Below are 7,371 nucleotides of genomic sequence, written 5' to 3'. Positions count from 1 at the left end.
GACCCCACACCTCGCTGCCATAAAGTGCAATTGGTTCAATGACATATTCAATTCGTTTTAGCCACATTTTAATAGGTATTTCCATTTGAATTTGCTTTTTAATGGCGTAGAATGCCCTGCGTGCTTTCTCTCTCAGTTCATTCACTGCCTCATTAAGGTGTCCAGTTGAGCTTATTTTTAAACCTAAGTAATTGTAGTGTATACAGTACTCTATATATTTTGTACCAATTGAGAACTTTGGTCTAATTCCCTGAGATCTGGATCTTCTCTGGAAAATCATTATTTTAGTCTTTTTGGGGTTTACTGCCAGGGCCCAGGTCTGGCAGTACTGCTCTAGCAGGTCCAGGCTCTGCTGTCGGCCATGTGCTGTAGGTCATCTGCGAAGAGTAGGCATTTAACTTCTGAATTGTGGAGACTAACACCAAGGGCTGAGGATTTTTCTAGAATAGTGGCCAATTCGTTGATGTAAATACTGAAGAGTGCAAGGCTCAGATCGCAACCCTGACAAAGGCCCTGCCCCTGGTTAAAGAATTCTGTTCTTTTCTTGCCAATTTTAATGCTGCACGTATTGCCAGTATACATTGACTTAATTATGTCATATGTTTTACCCCCTACACCACTTTCAATAACTTTGTAGAACAGTCCTGTATGCCAAATAGAATCAAATGCTTTTTGGAAGTCAATAAAGCAAGCGTATATTTTGGTATTATTTAGGTGGACATGTTTATCTATCAGGGTGTGTACGGTGTAAATATGATCAGTTGTGCGATGTTTTGGGATAAATCCAATTTGGCTTTTACTCAAGACATTGTGCTTATTAAGGAAGTTTAGAACTCTTACATTTATAATACTACAGAAAACCTTCCCCAGGATACTGTTCACACAAATGCCTCTGTAATTGTTAGGGTCAAATTTGTCTCCGTTCTTAAAGATTGGGGTTATGAGTCCTTGATTCCAGATGTCAGGGAAATAACCTACACTCAGGATCAAATTAAACAGTTTTAGTATAGCCAATTAAAATTTTGCACTAGCACGTTTGAGCATCTCATTTAGGATGCCATCAGGTCCGCATGTTTTTTTTTTTTAATTTGAGAGCCTGAAGTTTCTTATAGAGCTCCTGGTCAGTAATTGGGGAGTCCAATGAATTTTGATTGTCCTTTATAGCTTTTTCTAATCCATTTAACTTCTCATGAATTTAGCGTTGTTCTGCGTTTGTGTCAATTTGAACGGTGTTGTAGAGTGTTTTAAAATGGGTTGTCCATATGTCACCATTTTGTATAGCTAATTCCTCTTGTTTAGATTTCTTTTAGTTTATTCCAATTTTGCCAGAAGTTGTTTGTGTTTATGGACTCCTCAATTAGTGTCAGCTGCTTGCTGTTGAACTGTGCTTTTTTGGTTCTGAGTGTACGTTTATAGAGTTTTAAAGTCTCACAGTAATGAAGGCCTAATTATTATTATTATATTTGGGTCTCTGTGCTTTTGGTTGGATAGTGTTCTAAGTTTTTTCCTTATAATTTTACAATCTGCATCAAACCAGTTGTCATCTGTGATCTTTTTTTGTCAATTTCAATTGTGTTCTTTTGCCATTTGCCTGAATATATAGTTGATGTTTTTTACTGCTAGATTGATGCCTTCTTTACTGTGTAACAATGCCTCCTAGTAGGAAGGGGGGTGTAGGAATCAGGAGCAGGAGAGCAAAGAGTTCCAGTGGCACAAAACGTTTAATAAGGCGGTCCCGAACTCACAGTACAAACAAGAGGGAAAAACCCGCACAAACGAAGTCGCCACCCACAGGGAAACTAATTGCAAACACGGAGGAGAAACCTCCACTCCTAAAACAAAGTCTCGAAAACACACGGTAACACTACCGAAACAAATCGAAACCCTGTGGTGCAGACACGCACCCCTAACATGAAATACATACAAACAATCCCGCACAAAGCCTAGCATGCAGCGGGGTGTAGATAAACCCACCAAAATCAACTAACTGAACACAGGTGTGAAAAAACAGACAGACACAAACGAAAAGGAAAATGGGATCGGTGGCAGCTAGTAGGCCGGCGACGACGACCGCCGAGCACCGCACGAACAGGGAGAAGAGCCACCTTCGGTGGAAGTCGTGACATACTGTGAGTGAATGTGGTATCCAGAAAGTTATCTAAGAGTGTTTCGATATTTTGGTTACAGTTTGCCGTTCTGGTATTCTTCTGTGCTGTTTTGGGCCCATCTGTATGAATTTCTGATGTTGTACAGTTTACTGGCCTGTGAATGTGTGGTTGATTCCATGTCTGTTCTTTTGAGGAACAACGTAATTTGGCTGTGATCAGCCAGAGGTGTTAGTGGCTTGACAGTGAATGAGCTGAGAGAGAAGGGGTCAATGTCTGTGATCATATAGTCTACTGTACTGTGGCCAAGAGGTGAGCAGTAGGTAAATCTCCCCAAAGAGTCCCCCCGTAACCTACCATTGTCAAAGTACAGACCCAGGCTTCTACAGAGCTGCAACAGATCTCTTCCGTTTTTGTTGACGGTGCTGTCACTGTTGTTTCTATGGGGGAGATTAAGACAGTTAGAAACAGTATGGCCTGTAATAAAGCTGTCCCCTCGTGTGCTCATTAGATCAGGTAGTGTTCCTGTGAGTGCATTTGTGTCCCCACAGATGAGCACATTTCCCTGGGCCTGGAAATGGCACGTCTCTTCCTCAAGGATGGGGAAGATCTCCTCTGAGTAATATGGGGATTCTGAGAGGGATATATATTGCACAAAGGAACACATCTTTTTCTGTCAGTACAAGTTCTTTTTTCAGTTTTAACCAAATGTGATATTTACCAAATTTGAGGGGATCAATTCGATTTTGTAGTTCGGATTTGTACCAAATGATCAAACCTCCAGAGTCTCTGCCTCTATTGACAGCGCGGTGTTTCTGTGATGGCACAATTACCTCTCTGTAGCCTGTGGGACAGTGAGTGACAATATCAGCCTTACACCATGTCTCCTGCAGAATGATGATGTCAACATCTTTCAGATTTTTGTTGAACTCCAGTGCTAAACTCTTCAGTCCAAAGGTTGATGAGTTTAGGCCCTGAATGTTCCACATGCGAACTGATAGGGATTTCATTTTTCTACAAAGAAAGAATAGCAGTCAGAAATACAGTAACTATTAACTTCTCTAGGGCCAGTGGGACGATTTCGTCCCACCTACGTAACAGCCAGTGAAATCCTGTGGCGCGTTATTCAAATACCTTAGAAATGCTATTACTTCAATTTTTCAAACATATGACTATTTTACACCATTTTAAAGACAAGACTCTCGTTAATCTAACCACACTGTCCGATTTCAAAAAGGCTTTACAATGAAAGCAAAACATTAGATTATGTCAGCAGAGTACCCAGCCAGAAATAATCAGACACCCATTTTTCAAGCTAGCATATAATGTCACAAAAACCCAGAAGACAGCTAAATGCAGCACTAACCTTTGATGATCTTCATCAGATGACAACCCTAGGACATTATGTTATACAATACATGCATGTTTTGTTCAATCAAGTTCATATTTATATCAAAAACCGCTTTTTACATTAGCATGTGACTAGCATGTGACTAGCATTCCCACCGAACACTGCCGGTGAATTTACTAAATTACTCACGATAAACGTTCACAAAAAGCATAACAATTATTTAAGAATTATAGATACAGAACTCCTCTATGCACTCGATATGTCCGATTTTAAAATAGCTTTTCGGTGAAAGCACATTTTGCAATATTCTCAGTAGATAGCCCGGCATCACAGGGCTAGCTATTTAGACACCCAGCAAATGTAGCACTCACCAAAGTCAGATTTACTATAAGAAAATTGTATTACCTTTGCTGTCTTCGTCAGAATGCACTCCCAGGACTTCTACTTCAATAACAAATGTTGGTTTGGTCCCAAATAATCCATAGTTATATCCAAACAGCGGCGTTTTGTTCGTGCGTTCAAGACACTATCCGAAAGGGTAAAGAAGGGTGACGAGCACGGCGCATTTCGTGACAAAAAAATTCTAAATATTCCATTACCGTACTTCGAAGCATGTCAAACGCTGTTTAAAATACATTTTTATGCCATTTTTCTCGTAAAAAAGCAATAATATTCCGACCGAGAATCTGCGTTTAGGTAAAAAGACGAAAGAAAATAAAGCACGGGGTCGACTCGTGCACGCGCCTAAGCCCATTGTCCTCTGATCGGCCACTTGCCAAAAGCGATAATGTGTTTCAGCCTGGGGCTGCCTCGATATCATTCAGCTTTTTCCCGGGCTCTGAGAGCCTATGGGAGCCGTAGGAAGTGTCACGTTACAGCAAAGATCCTCAGTCTTCAATAAACAGAGACAAGAAGAACAAGATCTTGTCAGAGAGGGCACTTCCTGTAAGGAATCTTCTCAGGTTTTGGCCTGCCATTTGAGTTCTGTTATACTCGCAGACACCATTCAAACAGTTTTAGAAACTTTAGGGTGTTTTCTATCCAAAGCTAATAATTATATGCATATTCTAGTTACTGGGCAGGAGTAGTAACCAGATTAAATCGGGTACGTTTTTTATCCGGCCGTGTCAATACTGCCCCCTAGCCCTAACAGGTTAACCCTGTAGGTACTGGTATTAACCATGATATCTGACTGTTGTTAACCCTGTAGGTACTGGTATTAACCATGATATCTGACTGTTTTTAACCCGGTAGGTACTGGTATTAACCATGATATCTGACTGTTTTTAACCCTGTAGTTACTGGTATTAACCATGATATCTGACTGTTTTTAACACTGTAGGTACTGGTATGTCATGGTAATGTCATGTCAGGTAGGTCATGACACCATAACACTATTCTTGCTCCAACACAACACAAACCATCCACTCCCAAAACGGTCCTTCTGACAGAGAAGCTGGATGCTGCAATTTAAAATGTTTCTCAGACATCTTTAGTGATGTATTGGAGCTGTTTTAGTCCAGAGCATTTCAGACAAGTGACCACGTTTTCACAGCTCTTCATATGTATATTTGACCCCTCAGATTCAAATGACCAGGAACCAGGGAAAGTGCTGCTGACAGCCTCAGTGGTGAGAAGAGAGAGAGAGAGATAGTGAAACCAGTGAAAAATAAGTTATGACAGAACACTGAGATAGTTATGAGGAGAACACGATGTAGTAGACCTCCTGTAGTAGACTAGTACTGTAGTAGACTGTAGACAGTGTGGTGGACTGTAGAGGAAATGACAGTCCTATGATCACATGTGTTTTCTTACAGAAGCAGCAGCCAGTGAAGTCAGTGAATGGATACTACCAGCTGACTGGTGTAGTCTCTCATTTGGGAGGCTCTGAAAACTCCGGTAAGTAAATACCTTAAAACACACACATGCAGATGCACAATACATATGACATCAGCTGAATTCCAAATCACTCCCTTCTCCTCAGCTCTTAATTTGCATGTTCACGTGTCCCTCTGCCGTATACACAAGCATCCCAAAGCTGAGGGAGTCAATATTATCAAGGGTGAAGGCCAGGGATCATCAACTAGAATTCAGCCTCGGGTCCATTTTATTTCTTAGCCAGATGGGCAGGGGTATGGAACAAAATTACAAATAGTTTGTAGACCGCAAATTGACCGTAAGAAGCCCAAACAGATATAATATTTTACTCATATCAAACCTTGCTTACATTTGTGTACAATCACATATATCTCTTTATTGTGCGTGGGAATACTTTGAAACAGATTTCCAAAATGATCATCACTTGGAGCTGATTTGCTGCTTTTTTAAATTCTTTTAACAATTACATTTTATTTGTTCAGAAAACATGGGGGGCCAAATAAAATCACCCTTGGGCCAAATTTGTCCCATGGGCCGCCATTTGGGGAACCCTGGTGTAGGGGATAATTAGGCCCTCCAATAGCCACTTCAGCCAAGCAAGCAAGACTGCAGGCTTCAGAGTGAAGTGTCATCTTGACAAGCACTGCAATATGTTTAGAGTTTGCGCAGTTTAATTCAAAAGAATGGAGAGGCATGCCTAATTATATGTTACGTGTATTTGTTTATCTCTGATTTCAAAACTTGACACATGTAACAGATAAAATACCTCCCAAATGAACTGTTTAACTGTTTCAACACACTCTATTACCCACAATAGCCTGACCCTTGACCTTCAGTCTGTCTTCCTTGTTCCACAGGGCACTACATTAGTGACATCTTGAATGCCAGTGGAAACTGGTTCTGCTGTAACGACAGCCAGGTGTCAATGTCCAATGAAGCCACTGTGCTGAGGACCAGAGCCCGGAGTGTCTACATGCTCTTCTATATGTTCATGTACTGCTTTCTCTCACCATCTATATTCTTGTGTTGCTATATATGTGTACGGTTCCTTTCACCCTACAGGGCAAGAGAGCGGGAGGCCCCAGCACACAGGGCCTAAAAGGGCCACCTGCACCAGCCCCAGCCTAAACAGGGGCAGCACCTGGACCGGCCTCCAAACACTCAGACATGCCTGTAAAGGGTTAGTACCAGGCCCAGCCTCAAAACCCCCACCCCAGTCTCAACACGGTCAGCACCTGGACCAGTCTCAACAGGGGCAGCACCTGGCCCAGCTTCAACACCCCCAGCCCAGCCTCAACATGTGTAGAACCAGGCCCAGCCTCAACATGGACAGAACAAGACCCAGCCCCAACACCCTCAGACATGCCTCAACAGGTGCAGCACCTGACCCAACTTCAATCATGCGGCTCAAGGGAGACTTGCTCTTCAACACTAGCATGAACATTTTTTCAGTAGCTCATGTCATAAATATCTGCCCTTGTTTTGAGTACTTCACCTAATGTATAAAGCTCATGTAAAAAAAACATATAAAGTATACACACTAAATGTAGTACACATGTAAATGTGGTGGATAGAGTGTGTGATTATTTAGAGGGTATAACATCCCTTCTATTTGGTTTGGTTTGAAATCCTCCTGTTGTGAAATACACTGTGGTGTATAACTTCTTATTCAGCATGGTCAGACTGGATGACCGGCAATATTCAACATTGATCCAGGTCCCCAGCATGTCGGAGATGACTTGTGCATGCCATCCAATTTCAATAAAGACAAACACATTTAAGATAATCCAATTTAAGATGATTCTGTTAACCGTTGTAACTCTTAAACTCAGGAAGCTTTATCGTATTCTATTCTTATTTACAATAAATATTGATATTTATACCTCTGTAACTTTCCCCCTCATCATTATTCACAATTCATTCATGATTATCTTTAATCATGGTATTCTATTCTTATTTACAATAAAAGTGACTCCAAAGTTACACAATACGTTATTTACCATTCATTTCTATTACATTTACATTTTAGTCATTTAG

Source organism: Salmo salar, chromosome 08, assembly GCF_965601325.2.
Source record: "Salmo salar chromosome 08, fSalSal1, whole genome shotgun sequence".
NCBI lineage: Eukaryota > Metazoa > Chordata > Actinopteri > Salmoniformes > Salmonidae > Salmo > Salmo salar.
The sequence above is the reverse complement of the archived record's forward strand: the minus strand, read 5'-3'. Positions refer to the sequence as shown.